The sequence below is a fragment of the Rattus norvegicus genome, chromosome 10 (genome assembly GCF_036323735.1).
Source record: "Rattus norvegicus strain BN/NHsdMcwi chromosome 10, GRCr8, whole genome shotgun sequence".
Lineage (NCBI taxonomy): Eukaryota > Metazoa > Chordata > Mammalia > Rodentia > Muridae > Rattus > Rattus norvegicus.
In genome coordinates this window covers 15,750,288-15,773,924 of record NC_086028.1, presented here as the reverse complement: position 1 = coordinate 15,773,924, position 23,637 = coordinate 15,750,288, and the positions used below count along the sequence as shown (strand labels likewise).

Here is a 23,637-nt window from a genome sequence, read left to right as displayed (position 1 = left end):
AAACCATTCTAGGCCTAAATTAGATTGTACGGAAGCTAGAAGCTTCCAGGACTAGGCCTAGCTTAGCAGATGAAGGCAGTAAACCTCTGAGAGGACAAGCACATCAGGAGAATAAAACATACTTTTACAAGATGATGGAAATTGGAATTTCCAGGAAAGGCCCACACTCGTTGTAAAGATTCTATAAGGCCAATTAACTGATTATAGCTGTATGAAGGGAAAAAAGAAGGGTCCGAGGAGGTCGCTCATTTAATAGTGCTTGCCTTGTTGGAGAGATGGCTCAGTGGTTAAGAGCACTGACTGCTCCTCCAGAGGTCCTGAGTTCAAATCCCAGCAACCACATGGTGGCTCACAACCATCTTGTAATGGGATCCGATGCCCTCTACTGGTGTGTCTGAAGACAGTAACAGTGTACTCACATACATAATAAAATAAATGGGTTTGCCCTTAAAAATAGTGCTTGCCTAGTGTGCCTAGTGTGCCTAGTGTGCCCTGGGTTCTATACTCAGCACAACACAAAACCAGACACGGTGCTGTTCACATGTTATCAAAGCAATTGGAAGATAGAGGCAGGAGGATTAAAATCTCAGATTCATCATCAACTACGTGAGTTCAAAGCCAGCCATGACTCCTTGTCTAAAATGATTTTATTTTATTGTATTTATGTGAGTACACTGTAGCTCTCTTCAGCCACACCAGAAGAGGGCATCAGATCCCATTACAGATGGTTGTGAGCCACCATGTGGTTGCTGGGAATTGAGCTCAGGATCTCTGGAAGAACAGTCAGTGCTCTTAACCACTGAGCCATCCCACCAGCCCCACGACTCCTTGTCTAAAGGAAAAGGAAAGAAGGAAAGAAGGGAAAGGGGAGAAAGAGCTTCCCGAATGTGGAGTGTTAGAATGTTGCTGGTCTAGAACCAAATTATCATGAGCTTTCTTTAGTCCTTGTAGTACCATTTATTGTCTACTCTGAGTTTGACCCATAGGTGGTTCTCTGTGACTGAGGCCAGCCTGGCTTACAAAGAGGGTTACAGGCTACCTAGGGCCACAAGCCAACCAGGGCTACATAGTGAACCCTGTGTGTGTGTGTGTGTGTGTGTGTGTGTGTGTGTGTGTGTGTGTGTGTCTCAATTTATGGCTCCCCTTCCCACCTATAATAGCTTCATGAGCCAGGTATAGTAGCCCATGACTTTAATCCCAGCATTCAGGATGCAGAGGCAGGCAGATCTCAGAATTCAAGGCAGCCTGGTATACAGAGTGAGTTCCAGGACAGACAAAACACAGAGACCCCTTCTCAAAAGAAAAAATTAAAATTAAAAATTCATGAGGCCTTTCCCAAGTTAGGAAATAGTATTCAGAGGCATGGTGGTTTGAAGGAAAATGACCCCTCCCCCAACCCCAATAAACTCATAGGGATTGGCGCTATTAAAAGGTGTGGCCTTGTTGGAAGAAGTGCTTCACTCTGGGTGGGCTTTGAGTTCTCAGATGCTCATGCCCGGCCAGTGTACGCTCTCTCTTCCTGCTGTCTGTGAATTCAGATGTAGAAGTCTTTGCTATCTCCCTACTACCACATCCGACTGTGTGCCTCTATGCTTTCTACCATGATAATAATGGACTAAACTTATGAACTGTAAGCCAGCCCCAATTATGTGTTTTCCACTTATGAGTTGCCATGGTCATGGTGTCTCTTCACAACAACAGAACCCTAAATAAGACAAGGGACAAACTGATTCTTTGTTTCTGTGTCATCTCTTATCCCCTTCTAGGCAAGAACTATGTATGCCTTTGTGCTGGCAAACTGCTGCTCAGTTTAAAAACCAAGCAAAAGGCTGAAGAGAGAACTTTGTGGTTAAGAGAGCATAGTGTTCTTGCAGAGGACCAGAGTTTGGTGCCTGTCACCCATAGCTAGAAGATCACAACTGTCTGTAACCTTAGCTCCAGGAAATTTAACACCTTCCTCTGGCCTTTTGAGGCACCTGCAGTGAAATACATATACTCTCCCTTGACATACACCTCAAAATACTTTTAAAAACCAAATGAAGAGGGCTGGAGGGCTAGAGAGATGGCTCAGCGGTTAAGAGCACTGACTGCTCTTCCAGAGGTCCTGAGTTCAATTCCCAGCAACCACATGGTGGCTCACAACCATCTGTAATGGGGATCCGATGCCCTCTTCTGGTGTGTCTGATGACAACGACAATGTACTCACATATATACGATAAATAATCTTTTAAGAAAAAGAAGAAAGGGGGGTTGGGGATTTAGCTCAGTGGTAGAGCGCTTGCCTAGCAAGCACAAGGCCCTGGGTTCAGTCCCCAGCTCCAAAGAAAAGAAAAGAAAAAAAAAAAAGAAAGAAAGAAAAAAACAAAAGAAGTTGACAAATTTTAGCAACAAGATAGTTAGGAACAATGGTACTTAGGTACACACTGCAGTAAGCACTAAGCAGTTGTTTTTACTAAAATATATTTACTCCTCAGTCAGGCCCATAGGGTAAATAAAAGTAGTAGAAGAAGCTGGGCGGTGCTGTGGAGCGCCTTTAATTCCAGCACTCAGGAGGCAGAAGCAGGTGGATTTGTGAGTTCAAGGCCAGCCTTGTCTGCCGAGTGAGTTTCATAGCACCTAGGACTACATAGAGAAACCGGATTTAAAAAAAAAAAAAAAAAAGAGGACTAGTATTTCTGACTTCATTTCTGTCTGTCTCCTTTACTTTAACTTACAGCAAGTATTAATGATTATCCTCGACCTTTCTGCTCCAACAAATCTCCAGAGGAAGACAGCCCTCCCCACAATTATCCACGGTAATGAGACTGCGCCATCGGCAAATTAACAATTTAAAGTGTACTGAGGGTCGGGGATATAGCTCAATGAGAGGAGTGTTTGCCTAGCATACACACTGGGCCATGAGTTAAGCTCCCAGGACCACCCTTCCCAACTTTCAAATCACTAAGTGTCGTGTTGCAGACCTATAAGCCCAGCAAATGAGAGAGGCAGGAAAACCAGGAGTTCAAGGCCAGCCTTAAATACATAAAAAAATGTAAGGCTGACCTGGGCTAAATGAGAACCTCACCTTTAAAAAAAAAAGGCTAGGATTATACCTAAATTGCTATAATTTTGGTATAATTACCAACCAGCCACGAAACTCTCAGTTAGATTTACAGTACTGCATACAATCAGTGTAATGGCACATGATGTAGAAACTTCTAGTTCTTTATTTTATGTGACTACACTGTGACTGTCTTCAGACACACCAGAAGAGGGCAATCAGATTCCATTACAGATGGTTATGAGCCACCATGTGGTTGCTGGGAATTGAGCTAGGGGATTCTGGAAGAGCAGTCAGTGCTCTTAACTGCTAAGCCATCTCTCCAGCCCAGTAAAAGGATTCTTGATGAAGGAATGTAAATAAGACCCCACAGACAGTGGGAGAGGAGCACTGAGCTTTGGTTTGGTTTGCTCTGCCTCGATATTCTTTGCTAAAGACAGGCATGTGGGGGTTGGGGATTTAGCTCAGTGGTAGAGCGCTTGCCTAGCAAGCGCAAGGCCCTGGGTTCGGTCCCCAGCTCCGAAAAAAAAGAAAAGAAAAAAAAAAATCCTGGGTTTTTGGGCTGGAGAGATGGCTCAGCGGTTAAGAGCACTGACTGCTCTTCCAGAGGTCCTGAGTTCAATTCCCAGCAACCACATGGTGGCTCACAACCATCTGTAATGAGATCTGATGCCCTCTTCCTGTGTGTCTGAAGACAGCTACAGTGTCCTTGCATATAATAAATAAATCTTTAAAAAAAAAAAAAAAGACAGGCATGTGTTTGCCTTAAATAGCATTGTTGAGCTCGCCTCATGGTAACATTGCCATTGAGAGAAACTCGCCAAGGAACTTCTTGTGAGATCCCTTTGGCAGTTTGCCACTTCTGCGGCCGGGCTTCAGGCCAGTCAGTGAGCCTAGCAGTTTCTTCAGGATTGAACTACAGTTGCCTGGTGACTGCTTGCTGAAAGGACTGGACTGTAGCTGCTGGTTCATGCCTGGGGTTTGCCTGCCTCGAGGACTGGTCTGCAGCTGCTGAATTGTACTTGGTGTTTGCTACAGGACTGAACTGCTGCCCAAGAAGATGGAGCTTGCTCTCAAAGAACTATTGCTGAACCGGTCCATTTCCCCCATATCCTAATAACTTTTCTCTTCCACTACCTTTGCTGGGTGGTGGGCTAGAGGAGAGAAGAGAGGTTGAACCCTTATTAAGAGTAGGATGTGGGAGTAGGCTCAGCGGTTAAGAGCACCCGACTACTCTTCCAGAGGTCCTGAGTTCAATTCCCAGCAACCACATGGTGGCTCACAACCATCTGTAAAGAGATCTGATGCCCTCTTCTGGTGTATCTGAAGACAGCTACAGTGTATTTATATATAATAAGTGAATAAATCTTTATTTAAAAAAAAAGAGTAGGATGTGGGCTAGAGAGATGGCTCAGAGGTTAAGAGCACTGACTGCTCTCCCAGAGGTCCTGAGTTCAAATCCCAGCAACCACATGGTGGCTCACAACCATCTGTAATGGGATTCGATGCCCTCTTCTGGTGCGCCTGAGGACAGCTACAGTGTATATATATATATATATATGTATGTATATATGTATATATATACACACATATATGTATATATATATAAAGTAAATATTTTTTTTAAAAAAGTAAGATGCATTTTATGGCTACAAGCACATGCCTATAATCACTGTTGAAAGACCCCCTCCCAGAAAGGGAATTGTACAAGCCCAAGGCCCTCAACTATAGAAGTAAAAAGTAAGTTTTTAGATACACAGACTCAGAACTAAAATAAGCCTGGGAAAGTTCAGATGTGTCCAAGCTTTGTGGGACAAGCTGACCATCATTTAGACAAAACAGACCATAAAAGAAAACAAAATACAGAAACCAGTCTAAATTATTGGTATTGCTTTATGGGCCACCTAACAAGAGATAAGCCCCTAGCCCCTTACATTCTGGACGTCCCAACCTGCACGTATTCTCTTGCTGTGTGACAACCTCATTTGAATAGCCAATTGGGTGTAACCATACATCCGCGCCTCACTTGAATCCACCAACCATACATCTGCTTCTGTAAGCCTGCTTCTGCTCCCCAACACCTTATAAAAACCCGCCCCTGGTTCTGCTAGGTGCGCCAGTCCTCTCGAGCTGACTGGGACACCCACAGGTACCTGTGTACCCCAAAATAAACCCTCTTGCAGATTGCAGCCTGTGGACTCGGACTGGTCATTGGGCTCGAGGATCTCCCTCCTGAGGGAAGATTCTCTCTGAGAGTCTTACACTGTGATCAGTAGATATAGTTCAGAAAGTAAGGATTTTGAACTCGAGACCAGACTAAACTACATCAAATCCTGTCTCGAAAACAGTAAAGGTCCCGTGAGATGACTCAGTGGGTAAAAGTCCTTGTCAAGCAATTGTGCAAGCCTGAAATCCTAAGTTCGATCCCAAGGACCTACATAGAGACAAAGGAAGAGAATCAACTCTACAAAATTGTCCTCTGACCTTCACTCTCTGTCTTAGTGTATGTCTGTGTGTGCCTGCGTTTGTATCGAGGAAAGAAAATACCATGGCCAGTACCTGCTCAGAACAATACACAACCTAGAAAAAAGCCTCAGTGAGGTTCTCCTGCAGGTCAGGTGACCTCACCTTCAACAATGGTTTCTTGAGGTTAGTATCGCAACTCGAGGCCTAAGCCTTCACAGCATTATCATGCTAAAATGCTTCTGCTCAGATAGTCTCTGCTGAAAAAGGGGCAAAACAAGACCCAGCGGCCGCGTTGCTAAGCAATCACTCAGACAGCAGAACGGAATCGCTCTGGTACACCTCTTCCGCTGACAGGAAGTGACGCACAGTCCACTTGGGCAGAACTAGGGGGGGCGCAGCCTCTCTGGGGCGGGGCCTGCTACGGGGCGGGCCTCTTGGGTGGGCCCTGTGGGGGCGTGGCACGCTGCCCGCCGGGCCGGGGCGGGCCAGGGCGCGCCGGGGAGGGGCGCTGCTGTCCCGTGTAGTCTGTGCTCCTGTTCAACCGCTGTCCTCCCCGGAACCTTGGGAATGTGGATCCCAGACTCCAGGGACCGCAGTTGAGCCAGTCTCGGCAGTCCTGTACCACTTGCTGAAGAACAGGATCTCGTGGACGCATCCGAGAGCAGGTCAGGATCGGACTAGGTAACTCTCAACGCGCGTGCTAGTTCGGGCCAAAGCGGTCTGCGTCCTATCGCCATGCGCTAGTGGGGGCCTGGAGCGGGTCCCGCCTCCCGGAATGAGGCGCACAGCTAAGGTCGGCCCGGGTTGCGCTCCCAGAGTAGCAAGAGCACGGGGCCTGGCACCTTCAAGCCTGAGGAACTCGGCCAAACAAATCTGAGCTCCGTCGTGTACTGTTCCCTGGAGGGCGCTGTAGTGACCCGGAGCGACAGGGGTTGACCTATCCTCCGGACCCTTTGCTCCGGAGGACTTGTGTTAAATCTCTTGCAGTTCCTTAAATCCTAATGCTCTTTGGACACGGTATGTTTGGTATCAGTGAGAATCAGTTCATGTTCTTCAAGTTAAGAGCCAAGCAGTGAGGTAGGTGGTCAGGAGGGGTGATGGCAATGTAGTCCATCCTCACAGTTCTTTCTGCTGTTCTTTTAATGCGGCCGCCTCCTCCCGCTGCTGCCTTGAACTGGAAGTAATCTTCCTGCCTCAGTCTCTGAAATGGGGGACTTGCAGGTGCTAGTCATTACCCCGAGCTGCCCGTTGTTTCATCTGCATTGGCGTTTTTTCTTACTCCTTCCATTGCCTCCCTGTGTTGCTTCATAACAAACACGAAGTGTATTGGTTTAAAACAATCTTTATCCTAGGCGTGGTGCAATCCCTGAAGTTGAGGCTGAGACGTATGAATTCTGAGTTTGAAATCAGCCTGGGCTACACAATATGAGGTCTCCAAATAAACGCAAGAAATAAAACAACCTTTATTAGTCAACACTTTCAGTGGGTAGGGAATCAGATGTAGTCTACCTAGGTGTTGATGGTCCATTATTTCTCTCCAATCCAAATCCAAGATAGTGGACTCAAAAAGACCAGTGGCAGGAGTCCTCGTTGTCTCTTGTTTTCTGTTGGTGACTGTCTTTCCTCATAAGGAGTTATCTGTAAGGGAAGTGGGGAGATAGAAACCACTGTTCTGGGGTTGAGGATTTAGCTCAGTGGTAGAGCGCTTGCCTAGGAAGCGCAAGGCCCTGGGTTCGATCCCCAGCTCCGAAAAAAAAAAGAACCAAAACAAAACAAAACAAAAAAAACAACAACAAAAAAAAAAAACCAAAAAAAAAAAAACCAAAACAAAAAAAAAACCACTGTTCTTTGACCCAGCTTGGGAAATCTAACACTCCCTTCCACATTCCGTATTACTAGGTTTAAGGAGGAAGTATATGCAGCAGAGCTTATGAAGTGTGTTCATGCATTCAAGTGTGAGTGCAGGTATACATGTGTCAGAGAAGACAACTTGGGGCTCTCCCTCCTCTATATGGGGTCCAGAGAATCCTCTTGTCACGAGTCCTCCAGTGCTGGAATTGTGTGTCACCATTCCAGAACCCTACTGACTGACCTAGCACCCCAGCTCCCAAACTCTCTTTCAGGAATGGAGTTTTTTGAGGAAAAGTTTTGCTTTTATCTCTGGCTAGCCTGGAACTCATGATATAGACCAGGCTGGCCTCAAACCAGAGGTGAGCCTCTTTGCTCTGTCAAGTATTATTGGGGGTCTCAGAAATGTGCTACCAAGTCCAGCTTGTGAATTGTTACTGTTTTCAGAATTATTTTATGTGTGAAACTGTTTTGCTTGTAAGTATATATGTGTGTGTGTGTGTGTGTGTGTGTGTGTATGTATGTATGTATGTATGTGCACCGTGGGAATGCTTGGTGCCGGTGGAGGTCAGAAAAGGTGTTGGATCCTCCAGACCTGGAGTTACAGATGGTTTTATGACCCACCATGTGAGTGCTGGGGAGTCACGGCCAGTGCTCCGAACCAACTCTCCTGCCCCTTGTGATTTTATTTTAAAATCCTGCTATTGACCGTACCTGTGGGCAGAGATGCTTACTCTTTCTAATTACAGCTGACGTCTTCCACCAAACACTCACATGAGCTTTAATTGCTGTGAGAATGGCTGGTCGGTTGGTCTTGGTATGGGGCTTTCCCAGGGAAGGGAAGCATTCAGCACCCAGGGATGATGCTGAGCCCTTGGAAGAGCCGACCTCCCTGTAGAAAATGGAGCTAGTCTTACAGAGAAATACGTGGCCATAGGAGTAGAATGAAGGCATAGGTGCTGTCACATCTAACTGACGTTCTGAATTTACAATCGGCATTTAAAGTCACCCAATCCTGCGAGATTTCTTTAGTGAACATAACATGTTAGTAAGTCATGTGTGTTTTATAGGCACACGTGCTAATAACTCTCCCAAGAGAGGCCGATGATCATATTAAGAACATTTATTCAGTGTGTACTTTAAGTCTATTTTCTGCCAGCTACTATTCTGCCTTGTCCTTGGGTGGGACTAGGATGGGGGATGGGGAAGCAAGGACAAGTGTGTGTTCTTAATTTCTGGAAATATCTGTGGAAACCAATGTGAGAGGCGCCCTACACCACAGTGCTGTAAATCATCATGGGAAAGTGTCCCAGTAGATTCTGGGCACATCAGGGTTTTGCAGATAGAGTAGGAGCAGAGGGGTAAGGGCAGATGAAGGGACAGGTGCATAGCCGCAGTATGATGGGAACCAACAGTGGGTATGATACAGGGGGAGGATGACACTGGACAGACAGACAGACAGGAACCAGGGATGGAAAGACCTGGAGTTATCCAAGGTGTTGACTTTGTTCCAAAGTGGCGATGAGTCATTCTGGAGTAACATGCCCAGCAGATATTTTGAGAACATTAGAGAAAGCTCTGGGATTCACTGTGAGAGGTTTTTTTTTTTTTTTTTTTTTTTTTAAGATTTATTCATTTATTATATATAAGTGCACTGTAGCTGTCTTCAGATACACCAGAAGAGGGCATCAGATCTCTTTACAGATGGTTGTGAGCCACCATGTGGTTGCTGGGAATTGAACTCAGGACCTCTGGAAGAGCAGTCGGGTGCTCTTAACCGCTGAGCCATCTCTCCAGCCCACTGTGAGAGGTTTTAAAATATAACCTATGTGGTCTCCCGGAGGCGGACCCAGGGCTGCTCAGACAGCTCAGCAGGTGCATGCACCTGCTACCAAGCCTGGTGAGCCCTAGATCCCACTCGGCATGAGGAGAGGGCCAACTCCTGCACGTTGTCCTGACTTCATATGTGCTCTGTCTGTGGCATGCGTGTGCCCACACCCATACACAAAACACACACACACATTAAGGAGAACGAAACAAAGAGGAGGAGCCAGACTGACAGGTTAGAAGCTACAGGGCTTATTAAGCATTTAAAAATTTATCATGGATCTCACCCAAAATTGATCTTGAAACCCATATGCTTGATGTGATGTGCTCCCAATCTCCTTTGTAAACTCCTTCTAGGAACGATTGTTGTCACGATATAACACACACGGAAAATGCTGACTCTTAGCTAAATAACCAGAAAATCGATGCCGACAGTTGGGGGTGACTCATCTCTGAAGTGGAGTATATTTTAGGGTGTTCTTAGGTTGAACATGCTGGATAAGCATGCTAGCTCATAGGTTACCTCAGTCGGTCTTGGTAGTTGATTCACAGAGCTGTTGCTCTCTGCTTTTGTGAATGTATAGATATGTGCATTGTAAACATTTTTTAAGATGATATGGTGTACAGGTGAGGTGGCACCAGCCTACAGTCTTAGCATTGGGGAGGGACAGGTATGAGTTTGAGGTCGATCTCAGCTACATAGCAAGTTGAAGGCCGGCCTGGGTTATGAGACCCCTGTGTAAAAAAACAAACAAAAAACAGGAAACAAACCACAAAAAATTATAAATAAATCTATGTGAAACTTAAAGCAAATTAATGCAAAATTAGAGTTATAATTTATCTTAATATGCCCCCTACTAAATACAGGAATGAAAAAGGAATAATACTGATTTATGGAGGAATTGCAGGAAATAAAGCTAATCTGGATTTCACGGAAAAGTTTATTCCTTGGGCTAATCTGTAAGGCTTATCTGAGGCCATTTTTCTTCTGAGCATCAGGCCTGTATGTGCTGGGAACCTTTTTGTCTCAGCAGGGAACCATGACCTTAAAATTCATTCCCCTTTGAGAAATGGCTGAGGCTCTGTCCTTTGAGACTGTGCTTTGTGGAGGGAGTCAGTGGTGGTTCCCTGTAAACAACTGAACACTAACTATCTTTGTCTCATATCTGCTTGGCTCAGCTGGAAAGCCGGGTGCTGCCTGGCTGGGTTTTTGTGGGTGTCTCTCTCAAGTATCTCCTGTTGGAATGCAGGGAGCAGTCCTGGAGGTGGCACCGGCCACACAGTGTCAAAGACATTCTTTGTTCTTTCCTTTGTTGGTTTTGGTTTTCAAGGCAGGGTTTCTGTCACCTTGGCTATTCTGGACCTGAGTTTGAGGCCAGCCTTGAATTCAGAGATCCACCTGCCTCCCAGCTGCTGGGATTAAAGGTGTGTGTGACCACACCCAGCTTGTTCTTATTTTGTTTTGTTTTGTTTTAATTTGTTTTTCCAGATAGGATTTCTGTGTTTAACACTCCAGGCTATCCTGGAACTTGCTTTGTTGACCTGTCTGCCTCTCTGGCCTTGAACACCCAGAGATCAGCCTGCTTCTGCCTCCTGAGTATGCCTCCTCAAGGTATGTATGTACCTCCATGCCTAGCCTTGACCTTGTTTTTTGTTGTTGTTGTTGTTTTTTTTTAAGATTTATTTATTTTATCCTTATGTGAGTACACTGTATTTGGTCTTCAGACATTTCAGAAGAGAACATCCCATTACAGATGGTTGTTAGCCACCATGTGGTTGCTGGGAATTGAACTCAGGACCTCAGGAAGAGCAGTCAGTGCTCTTAACCACTGAGCCATTCCTCTAGCCCTTGATCTTGTTTTTTAAGACCAGATCTTGCTACATATAGCCCAGGCTGAATTTCAGCTCCATATGATTGTGTGTGTGTGTGTGTGTGTGTGTGTGTGTGTGTGTGTGTGTGTGTGTTGGGGTCTTTCAATTACCAATGTGTGCCATCATGCCCAGATGGTAAATACATTTTTTATAATAATTGTCTTTTTTTTAAAGATTTATTTATTTATTATATGTGAGTACACTGTACCTGTCTTCAGACACACCAGAAGAGGGCATCGGATCTCTTTACAGATGTTTGTGAGCCACCATGTGGTTGCTGGGAATTGAACTCAGGACCTCTGGAAGAGTAGTCGGGTGCTCTTAACCGCTGAGCCACCTCTCCAGCCCGGTAAATACATTTTTTAATTACCTGTGTGTATACTGTTAGGCTCTAGAACAAGGAGACTGAATTATCTTGCTCATCTTTGTGTCCAGACTTACTCCTTATCGTCTTGTGCCCACCATGGTTCCAATGATATTTGTGTGGCCTGTGGGACGCCATAGATGTCTTTCTGCCATTAAACAGCTGCTGATCTGGCAGAAGATGAGTGTGCATGGAAGGCTTTGAGTGGGAGGTATGCCACAGTAATAGAATGCTGGCCTGGCATGTGCAAGGCCTGAGTGGCGTGCGTGCGTGCGTGCGTGCGTGCGTGCGTGCGTGCGTGCGCGCGCCCCTCTTGCTCGTTCTCTCCCTCCCTCCCATTCTTCCCTCCCTCCCTCTCATTTATATTTCTGGGGTAGGATGAGGTTAACCATGGTCGGTAGAGTCAAACTAAACTTTTCTAAGACTTGATGCTTAAGATGAGACTTGAATGAAATGGAGGGGTAGATGTTCCAGGCTCTGTGTGCCCAAGTAGGAGTGCATGTGAGAGCGCAAGAGAAAGAGCATGTGAGATCATGTGAGATCATGTGTGTCTGTGTGAGAGGGCATGTGTGAGTTTGTGTATGTGTGTGCCCGTGTGTATGTGTGTGTGTTTGTATGTGTATGTGTGTGCCCGTGTGTATGTGTGTGTGTTTGTATGTGTATATGTGTTCTCGTGTGTCCGTGTGTCCCTTTACTTTCAGATATCAGTACAATTACCATTACCATTTGTTCTGTCTGGCATGGGATTTCAAACCCTCCATAAATGTGAAGCAAACAGAACCAGACTCTCTTACTCTCGGTTGTCAGCGACTTAGAGTAGAGCACTTGGGGACGGGGAAGCATATTTCATTTCTCTCCTGCACCTCCCTTGTTATGAGCTGAAGGAGCTGTTGCACAATTTTATTGTTCTGCCCCACAATCAACCTTTTTACCCAGGTCATGATCGCCTGTGTGCATGGACAGGCGTGGCAGGGACTTGCCTGGAAGAGTGCACAGTTTCCTGATAGTCCATGGTGCCAGGGTGTAATTGGCTTCAAAAGCCATCATAGCAACGGCCTTGCCTCAGAGCGATCCTGGTTTGTTTGCCCGCTTATGTGATACATAGCATAGGGTTGGAGTGTTGCATATTAGATGGTTATCTGGCGTGAAGTAAGCACTGGTTTCGATCCCCAACTCCTAGTACTTCAACGTGTGTGTGTGTGTGTGTGTGTGTGTGTGTGTGTGTGTGTGTGTGTGTGTGTGTTTGTACTTGTTCTTGAGTGTGCATTGGGAGGCCAAATGAACATCAGGTATCTTTCTTAGTTCTTCTCTACTGTATTTTTTTTTCCTTATTTTATACACATGAGTGCTTTTTCTGTGAGTATGTTTCTTCACCACATGAGTTCCTAGTGTCTGTGGAGGTAAGAAGAGAGTGTTGGATCCCCCGGAACTGGACTTCGAGGTGGTTGTGAGTTGTCATGCATGTGCTAGGAATGGAACCTGAGTCCTCTGGAAGAGCATCGGCCAGTGCTGTTAGCTGTCGAGCCATCTCTGCAGCCCTGACAATAAATTGCTAAGAAATGTATTTTAAAACAATTTTTTGTTTACATGTAATTGTAGCAGTTATTGAAGTGGAGGAAATTGGCATCCTAGTGCCAAATGTGCTTCTTTATTTTTACCTGTGAAATTAAAATTAGGCCGAGGTCACATTCCTTCAATCGCAGAGCCTGGGAAGCAGAGGCAGGTGCCTTTCTGTGACCTCAAGGCCAACTTGCACTACTTAATGAGTTGGAGGCCAGCCAGGGACACACAGTGAGACCCTGTCTCAAAAGTAAATAAATATTTAAAAAATTTAAAATAAAGATCAAGATGTAGTAGAACACATCTTTAATCCCAGCACTCAGGAGGCAGGCTGATCCCTGTGAGTTTGAGGCCAGCCTGGTCTACATAGTGAATTGCGGGACAGTCGGGGTTATGAATAGACTCTGTCTCAATAAAGTTAGTTTGAATATGTGATACTGCGAGACAGGGGTCTTCAGAGCTTGCTGGGCTCCATGACAACTTTGATTTTGTAAATGCTGTATTTGTACTGTATTGTAAATGTAAATTTTGTATTTGTATAAATGCATAATAAAAAAATGCCTGATAGAGACATGCTCAGAGGTTGAGAGCAGGAACTGCTCTTCCAGAGGACCTGAGTTCAATTCCCAGCAACCACGCGGTGGCTCGCAATCCTCCGTAATGGGATCCGGTGCCCTCTCTGGCCTGCAGCATAAATGCAGGCAGATACTACATACTAAATAAATAAAATAAATGCCAGAAGTTCTGAGCCATCTAGGAAACTGTAGAAACTTAGTCCTAATGTAAAGCTGGGATTCTTTGGGAGTTGTTTGTTTTGTTTTTAATTTAGGATCCCATGTAGCTCTGGCTAGCCCTGAACTTGCTATGTAGCCAAAGCTGATCCCGATCCTTAGGCCTTCGGCCCTATCTCCCATGTGCTGGGTTTATAAGTGTTTACCACTATGTCTGGTCTTGTTTTCCTAATAACCAAATGTCCAGACTCTAGTTGTTAGTGTAGAGTCTGCAGCGTCTTAGGGACAGTATCTGGCTCAGTTTCATCGAGCTGGAATCCATACCAGGTTTTCTTGGCAGCCAGGTCTTGGGAGGCTTTGTCTGGTCGGTCCTCCAGGTATTATTACTGACCACAGCAAAGGAAAACATGAATACCTCTGTGGCAATGAAGGACACATCTCTGAGCCACTCTCAGTGCCTGTTTGCAAAGCCGAGTGAAATGTGAAGTGGCTGGCATTGGCTTTGTTGCTCCTGAGGCCCTTAATAACTATTTTTGTTGGTGTCTGAGTAGAGTCCCACCGAGGAAGTCCTTAGGGATTGATTTTATGGGTGCCATAAAGGAATTTCTCAGCAGCCCTTTCATTTTTCACATTCTAAAGCTAAGCCTGCACTTGCTCTTTCTGCAGCAGGGAATTAAATCCTGTGTGGAGGGCGTTTAGCGGCAATGAACTCACCAACTGTCCCTTTCCCTGTTTAAGCTGTCACCAGGGTCAGCCTGAGTGATCCTTGGTAAACTGTGGTCTCTGCTCAGCACTGAGTTTTGGGGTTCCATTGCTAAGGAATTACGCTGTATTGTTTTTCTCCACTCTGAAAAGGGAAGTGACCTCAGAGGGTGGCTTTCAAGAAGCCAGTAATTATTTGGGAATAAAGAGTTGCAGAAGGCCAGTGGCTTGGCAGTTCTCGGACTATGTCCCCGAGTTACTGAAAAAAAAAACCCCTCCATTAATGATATCCTTCCATCCACAAGCAAAGCAAAACAAAACAAAAGGTTCCTGTCTTTTGGAGCAAAACAGCCCCACAAGATGAAGGCTTGGAGGCTCTGGCTAAGGCGCCCCCGGCAGCTGCTGCTTCCTCCTGAACTTGTGTGAACCTCTGACTCCACCTCCTCTCCTGAAGGGTTTCCTTTGCTTTAAGTTAGCTTTTGTTTGGAACTAATTCTGCAATCAAAGGATACTGTAAAAATAGTGTAGTGTTGTCTTGACTGCCCTGTACCTGGATGGTAACGACCCCTGTATGAAACTGTACATCTTGCCTTACGCAGATGTACAGCGTCTGTTAATACGAGGGTGACTTTTATTTCATCAGTCCGCCCGCCTTCATGCCCTGGTCTGTGTGCGTGCCTGGCTACATCAAGCATCTCAGTAGGTGGTAGTGATGTGCCCAGCCTTCACGTAAGGATGCTCGTCTGTACCTCAGGGCAGAGTCGTCCCTGCCCTTACGCCAGGCTGTGACTCTGGGAGAAGTGAGTGTTGATGAGAATGAGACATCGTTCCTTGTCTTTTGGTGAGGGAGAAGAAAAGCCACCTCCCTCCATCTGTCCGGATCAGGGGCGTTTTAGAGATAAAGAACATTATTTTCTTTGACTTAGGCCTAGGGTCTTTCCCAGTGCTTGAATCTTTAGTTTTCTCTCAGAACAGAAACGTAAAGAAAGATCACAGTGAGACTGGAGAGACGGCTCGGTGATGAAGAGCCCTCGCTGCTCTTACAGAGGACTGGGTTCAGTTCCTAGTGCCCACAGCTCCTCACCATGTGACTCTGACTCCAGGGCATCCATTATTTCTTCCAGCTCTTGTGGGAATCAAGCAGGCAGGTGCTATACGGATGTGTATCTCATTCAGACAGCCAAAATACTTACATTTTTAAAAAGGTCACATCTTCCACAAAGTATTTACCTTTTTTTTATTTTTATTTTTTAAGATTCATTTATTTTTTTATATGTGTACACTGTAGCTGTCTTCAGACACACCAGAAGAGGGCATCAGATCTCATTACAGATGCTTGTGAGCCACCATGTGGTTGCTGGGAATTGAACTCAGGACCTCTGGAAGAGCAGTCAGTGCTCTTAACCACTGAGCCATCTCTCCAGCCCCCAAGAATTTATCAACGTTTCTAGGTAGAGGCAGGTGGATCTCTGTGAGTTCAAGACCAGTCTGGTCCACAAAGTGAGTTCCAGGACAGCCAGAGCTATATAGTGAGACCCTACCTCTAAAAACAAACAAGCAAATAGACAAACAGAACAATTGTTGCTTTTGCAGAGATCCCCGGTTTCATTTCCCAGAACTCACATGGCAGCTCGCAACCACCTGTAACTCTAGTTCCAGGGACTTGGACACCCTCTGATCTCCATGCTCCATGGCGTATATCCATCCATTCCGACAGATGACACTCATCCACATCAAATAAATCTCTTTTAAAAAGACGTTTAGGCCTTGGAAGACTATTAGTAATTAGTAGGCAAGCTAATTGAACTCTTGTTATTTAGTGTGTGTGTGTGTGTGTGTGTGTGTGTGTGTGTGTGTGTGTGTGTGTGTGTTTACGTGTAGAGGGAGCATATGTACCCTGGTGCAGATGTGGAGGTCAAAAAACCAAGGTTTGTGAAGTCTGTTCTCGCCTTCACTTCCCAGGATCCAACTCAGTTCTCCGGGGATACTCAAGTTAGTGCCTTTACCCACTGGGCAATCCTACCCCCCTAGAAGTTCTTTTTTTTTTTTTTTTTTTTTTTAAAGATTTATTTATTTATTATGAGTACACTGTAGCTGTCTTCAGACACACCAGAAGAGGGCATCAGATCTTATTATAGATGGTTGTGAGCCACCATGTGGTTGCTGGGATTTGAACTCAGGACCTCTGGAAGAGCAGTCAGTGCTCTTAACCGCTGAGCCATCTCTCCAGCCCCTAGAAGTTCTTTTACTTTATTGTTGAGTACCTCCCAAGGTCTCTGTCTACTGGCTCCTTTCCATGGGAAGCCTTAAAATTTCCAAAGACATCCCAGGTAGAATTTAAAATCTCTTCTGTGAGTCATTTGTTATAGACTCCAATATAAAAACAGCCCTGTGAAGCCAGCCTGTGTCTAGATGTGGCCTTTGGGCATGACCAGCAGTGACCACACGGCTAGTCCAGCAGCATTCAGAAGCCCGGGGCTGATATGTTTATATGCACTGTGACTTATTTGTAATAGCTCAAAGTAGAAACAACTCAAATATCTTTCAGTGCACGTCTGAGCTAACTGCTGCAGCTTCCACAGCATGGGCTGCTCATGAAAGGAAGAGCTTGCCAATACCTGTGACTACTTGGGTGGGCCTCATTATCCTGAACTGGAAAAACAGCTTCAGTTCCCAGCCGTGATCCACTTAGGCAGTGTCCTCTGAAGGCAAAGCTTAGAAATGGAGAGTTCAGCGGGGCGCACTTGGGAGGATCAGGAGCTCAAGGTCACCCTTGACTATACAGGCGTTCCAGGCTCATCTGGCTTAGTTGAGCACCTTTATCTTTAAAGAAAATGATCGGTCAGCAACTAAAGTGCCTGTCTCACAAGCCTGGTGACTGGAGTCTAACCAGTGCAGGCCAGAGGAGGAGGGCTTAGTTTTTTCTTTTCTTGTTTTTGTTTTTTCAAGACAGGTTTTTCTGTGTAGCCCTGGCTGTCCTGGAACTCTCTCTGTAGGCCAGGCTGACCTCAAACTCAGATCCACGCACCTCTGCGTTCTGAGTTCAAGTGCTAGGATTGAAGGCTTTCACCACCACCGCCTGATTCCTATTTCGTTGTTTGTTTGTTTTGGATTCCTTTCCCTTTCTTTTTTATTTGGAGCTGGGAACCGAACCTAGGGCCTTGCGCTTGCTAGGCAAGAATTCTACCACTGGGCCAAATCCTCAACCCCTTGTTTGTTTTGGTTTCTTTTGTTTATTTGCTTTTAATTAAAACTTATGGGACTGGAGAAATGGCACCAGCTGCTCTTCCAGAAGACCTGGGTTTTATTTCCAGCACCCACATGGCAGCTTACAACCCCTGTAACTTCAGTTCCAAGGGATCCAACGCCGTCTTCTGGCCTCCAGGTGTATGTGGTGCACACACAGGCCGGCAAACACTCATCCACATAGAACATGGTTTTAAACTTTTTAAAAATTATGTGTGTTGGGCTAATAAATGAAGTTAAAGAAAACACACTTCTGGGGTTGGGGATTTGGCTCAGTGGCAGAGCGCTTGCCTAGGAAGCGCAAGGCCCTGGGTTCAGTCCCCAGCTCCGAAAAAAAGAACCAAAAAAAAGAAAACACACTTCTGATGTACGGAAATCAAAATCAAAATTCAACAGTTGTGGATATGATTCAATTATATATTTATGTCCAATTCAGCATAAATCCATAGGTTTATCTTTTTTTAAATATTTACTTACTATCTATAAGTACACTGTAGCTGTCTTTAGACACACCAGAAAAGGGCCCAAGATCTCACTATAGATGGTTGTGAGCCACCATATGGTTGCTGGAAATTGAACTCAGGACCTCTGGAAAAGCAGTCAGTGCTCTTAACTGCTGAGTCATCTCTCCAGCCTCCAATCTATAGGTTTATACATACATAACTTTAAATTAATGTTTAAAATGGAAATGTCACTGGCTAGATGTGTATTTAACAGACTGTTTAGAAAAATCAGAACTGGGGCTGGGGAGATGGCTCAGCGGTTAAGAGCACTGACTGCTCTTCCAGAGGTCCTGAGTTCAAATCCCAGCAACCACATGGTGGCTCACAACCATCTGCAATGAGATCTGCTGCCCTCTTCTGGTGTGTCTGAGGACAGCTACCGTGTACTTATATAATAAATAAATCTTTAAAAAAAGAAAAGGGAGGGTTGGGGATTTAGCTCAGTGGTAGAGCGCTTGCTAGGCCCTGGGTTCGGTCCCCAGCTCCGAAAAAAAGAAAAAAAAAAAAAAAAGAAAAATCAGAACTAAAATAAAGATCAAAAAATCACACTGTTAGATACAGATTAGGAAATAATTTAGACACAGATAAGGAAACAAGCACTGAGGTGAGGAAGCACCACATGGCTGATGTTCTGCCTCTGCCTATGTCCTCCAGCAAGGCCACCTCACAGTTTCACCATTTTGTGTGCTCACCATTCTGTGTGCGTGCGTGTGTGTGTGTGTGTGTGTGTGTGTGTGTGTGTGTGCATGCATGCACATGTGTGCGTGTATGTGCGTGCATATTCATGTGCACGTGGAGACCAGAGGTCAGCTTCTAGTGTTGTAGCTGTCCCTCCTTTTGGAGGCTGTGACCAAGACCTGCTGCTCTCCATTCTGACTGGGCTGGCTGGCCAGTAAGCCTCAGGAGTCCTGACTCCACCTCCCTAGCGCTGGGGTTAAAAAGCTTGCTTAGCATTTTACACAGATTTGGAGGACAAACTTGGGACCTCATACTTGATTGGCTAGCACTCTGCTGACTTACCTACCTACTGAGTTTCCTCCCTTCCCTTCTTCTTCCTTCCTCTTTCTTCATTCCTCTCTCTCTCCCCCCTCCATCCCTCCCTTCCTTCCTTCTTTCCTTCCTTTCTACTTTAAGGCAATCTCTCAGGGGCTCAGCAGTTAAAAGCACTGGCTGCTTTTCCAGAGGTCCTGAGTTCAAGTCCCAGCAACCACATGTGGCTCACAACCATCTTTAGGGAGATCTGATGCCCTCTTCAGGCAGGCAGATGTATATGCAGCACAGCACTCATACGTTAAATGAACTTTGAAAAATAAAAGAAGTCTCACAGGAAGCTCACTATGTAGCTCATAGGAATTCACTATAAAGAGGAATCTGTCCTAATTCACCAGAGATCTACCTGCCTCTGCTTCCTGAATGATGGGATTAAAGGTTTGTGCCACCACACCAGGCCTTGTATTTTTCAGACAGGGTTTGATCTGTTTAGTTAGCCTTAAATTCATTGTGTTGACAGGAATAGCCTTGAGCCTCTGGTGCTCCTGCCTGTGCCCGCCAAGTGCTGGGATCACATGGGCCAGCCATGCCTGACTTCTCTCTTTTGGGAGAAGCCATTTCTGTGGTCATTTTGTTCCATAATCTTTACTATAGTGACTATTTAATCCTCTTTCCCTCTGTCTCATCGGGATTTACTGGGAAATCTGCTTACCATATTCCCAGCGGCCTTCCTAATGCTTCCAGACCAAATACTTTGCAGAGGCTTTAATAGCCGGCAGGGAAGTGTCTAGTGTTGTTGTTTACAAGGCAATACACAAATAGGTTTCATGTCTGAGCCAGTATTCCAAAGCCTTGACCCCTCCAGCACAGCATTCATGCCCCTGTGGCCGAGCTCACACTCAGCTCAGCCTCCAGATGGAGGCTGAGTAACATAGAATCATGACTTTCTCTTTCTGGAGGTCACAACAGGATTAAAACTACGGCTTGCAGCCTGCTAAACATGCCCCACTGCCTGTGAGCTGGTGCTTGTCTCTCCCTCCTCTCTCCCAGACTGCCTGTGTTTCATTTGACTGAAGGCTTCATGTACAAACCTGCTGTGTAAAGGAAGTCGATGCTGATGTTGAGCTCCTGGTCACTTCACCTCCGCCCTTCAGTTGCTAGGACGGCAGACATGCGCTGTCTTGCCTGGGCCATTACTGAGTTATTCATTTGTTATCTTTTTTGAGTTTATGTTTTATTGAGTATGGGTGTTTTGGCTGCATGTGTGTCTGTGCAGCACACTAATGCAGTGCCCATGGAGGACTACAGTTGTGGCTCAGTGGAGACCACTGGGCCCCTGTATGAGAAACCCTCACTTCAGTCTCTAGTGTCACAAATAATACAATGAGGTGTCCCTCACTCACCAACCCTGTGTCCCTCGTCACAAGCTCGCCTCTTGGTTCCAGGTTTCTAGGTCTAGTGGGTGCGTTCCCAGGCCACCCTCACTTTGCCCAAGAGTCAGGTCTAGCTTCTGCCTGGGAATCTGGAGATGGCTCATGCAGCTGTGCTGCTCCCTGGACAATGGCTGTCAGCAACAAGTGAGTGAGTTCCCCTTTCTAGGCCTCTGTTCTGTCTGTAAAGCACAATGCAGCAGCTGCCACGTCTCACCACCCAAGGGCAGGACAGAGCAGGCAGTCAGCCTGGGTCAGGGACTCTGAGGACTCCTTCCATGCCCAAGCGGAGTAAGGCCTTACTTCCCCTCCTTTGCCCTACACTGTGGGAGCAAATGCCACTCACTAGCGCCTCCTGTAGAAACTGATTTTTACACAAGAATAAATCCTACAGGCAAGTTGAAGTGCTGTCATAGTTTTTCTTACTGTATCATCATCATCACCATCACCATCATCGTCATTGTTCACTTATGCACAAGCCACAGCGCATGTGTGACCGTCAGTGGATGGGCTCCTCCCACTGTGGTCTAGGGATTGCCCTCAGGTCATCTGGCTTGTGCAGCAGGCACCTTTACCACTGAGCCATTTCTACAGCCATGTTTATGACTAAGAAACATTTAAGTGATGAGCATCGAACCCCTGGCCTCTTAAATATTAGGCAGATATTCTGCCACTGAGCCACAGCCACAAACCCCACACATTTTCTTTCACTTTTTCTTTTTTATGGGAGAGGGCTGTCTTGGAACTTACGCAGTAGACCAGGCCGAACTCAGACTCTAGAGCTCTGCCTACCTCTGCCTCCTGAGTCCTGGGATTGAAAGGTGAGCCATCATATCCGTCTCTCACTCTTTTTTTTTTTTTTTTAAGGTTTATTTATTTTATGAGTACACTGTAGCTGTCTTCATGCACACCAGAAGAGGGTGTCAGATCTCACCACAGATGGTTGTGAGCCACCATGTGGTTGCTGGGAATTGAACTCAGGACCTCTGGAAGAGCAGTCAGTGCTTTTTTTTTTTTTGGTTCTATTTTTCGGAGCTGGGGACCGAACCCAGGGCCTTGCGCTTCCTAGGCAAGCGCTCTACCACTGAGCTAAATCCCCAACCCCAACAGTCAGTGCTCTTAATCACTGAGCCATCTCTCCAGCCCCCGATTTATTTCTTTCTTAAATAGCTGGGGGCGGGGGGGTTGTGTGTGTGTGTGTGTGTGTGTGTGTGTGTGTGTGTGTGTGAAGGTCAGAGGACAGTTTTGCAGGAGCTGATTTCTCTTCCTACAATGTGAAGCCCAGGGATCAAATTCAGACTGTAACACTTGTTGGCAAGGGTCTACCCCACAGGCCTTCAAGCAACTCCTATTGTTTTCTTTCTGAAGTGGTGTCTTGTGTAGTCAGTTTAAAGCCTGGCTTTGAACTTCTGATGCTTTTGCTCCCCAGACTCACAGCACATACTACCATGCCCAGTGTGTGTGGTGGGGATCAAACTCAGGGATTCATGGGTCCAGGCAAGCATCTACCTGGTCAGCTACACGCTCAGCCTTTGCCCACCAAAGGTCATTACAATGTGCAACAGGCTCTGAGACAACACTTAGTTCTAGGCATGGGTGGCAGGCGACGGACACTATGGCGGGAAAGCGAGGTGGTTAACCAGCGATATGGAAGAGTCACTGTCATCTCAGGCACAGAGAGTCCCTGACTTTTTGCCACTTTTCTCAATTCTGTTTGAGGCTAGGAGGCCTTTCTCCTCAGCTCCCTCCTCTGTTGCTTTGACTCCTCCTGCTGTTTCTACTTGAAAGCTTAGTCTTCTTTAAGGAAGTGGAACCCGCAGCCCCTCCCCAAAACATTAACCCTCTCAGCGAATTTTGAGTCAGGGTCTCACTTTGTTGTCCAGGCTGGCTCCAAACCTCTGAACTCTAGCATTCCCCTGCCTCAGCCTCCAGAGTAGTTGGTACTATGGCTGGATGCCTTTGGTGTCTGCCAATGTATTTTTATAATTTTCTAACTTAAGTGTCCTCTTTGTGTTAAGCCACTTATTCCTAATAAAAAGGTATTGATGGTGCTAAAAGGGAAAAAGAAAACTAAACAAGAATGTTACTTACCTAGGCACAGTGAGTACCTGTTATTTGAGTGTCTTTGATCCCAGCACTCGAGAGGCAGAGGCTGGTGCATCCCTGGGTTCCACACCAGCCAGGGCCACATAGTGAGAACCAGCTTAAAAAAATAATTTACAAATACACATATTTAATCTCTTTAGAGTTTATGCTGATTGATTGGGATTTTATTTCATTGAGGATTTTTTTTTAACTCATTATGTATACAATATTCTGCCTGCAAGCCAGAAATGGGCATCAGATCCCATTACAGATGGTTGTGAGTCACCATGTGATCACCATGGTTGTGATCTGGAAGAGCAGTCGGTGTTCTAAACCACTGAGCCATCTCTCCAGCCCCTTATTGAGGACTTTTATGTATTTATTTTCTGTCAGGATCACACATAGATAGCCTAGGCTGGCCCCAAACTCAATTAGTAGGGAGGATGACTTAACCCCCTTACCCTCCCCTTTCCTCCTCCCAGGCGCTGGGATTACAGGTGTGGGATCACCGCTGGTTTTACTGAGAATTTTTAAGCTAGTCTTCCTTGTTTTGTTTTGTTTTGTTTTGTTTTTCCCGGTTCTTTTTTTTTTTTCGGAGCTGGGGATCGAACCCAGGGCCTTGCGCTTCCTAGGCAAGCGCTCTACCACTGAGCTAAATCCCCGACCCCCCTTATTTTGTTTTTTTCAAGACAGGGTTTCTCTGTGTCACAGCCCTGGCTGTCCTGGAACTCACTCTGTAGACCAGGCTGGCACCTGCCTTTAGACCAGTACTTGGCAACAGCAGATGATTCTCTGAGTTTGAGGCCAGCCTGGGCTACATAATGATACCAGGCCAGTCAGTATTTCATAGTGAGACCCTGTCTCAAAACTACCACCATTTAAAAAAAACCAAAGAAACAAAAGAGGGAAAGAGGGGTTGTGTTGTAGCTCAGCGTTTAAGTGCTATGGCTCGGGTATGCAAGGTCTTGAGGTT

General features: G+C 45.8%; 1 protein-coding gene across 12 annotated transcripts in view; it reads left to right on the top strand.

Annotated features, from left to right (window-relative positions):
- Positions 1-5,881: 5,881 nt before the first annotated feature.
- The window catches only part of Fam234a (family with sequence similarity 234, member A), a 31,303-nt gene continuing 13,547 nt past the window's right edge, over positions 5,882-23,637 (top strand). For 3 of the 12 annotated variants that reach the window (XM_063269320.1, XM_039086284.2, XM_039086282.2), the window contains exon 1: positions 5,932-6,187. The gene's annotated coding sequence lies outside the window, so the exon portion shown is untranslated. Of the gene's footprint in view, positions 6,584-10,670; positions 10,794-11,305; positions 11,403-23,637 lie in introns of all 12 variants that reach the window. The other 9 variants (XM_063269318.1, XM_063269316.1, XM_063269317.1 and 6 more) reach the window with 9 other exon arrangements.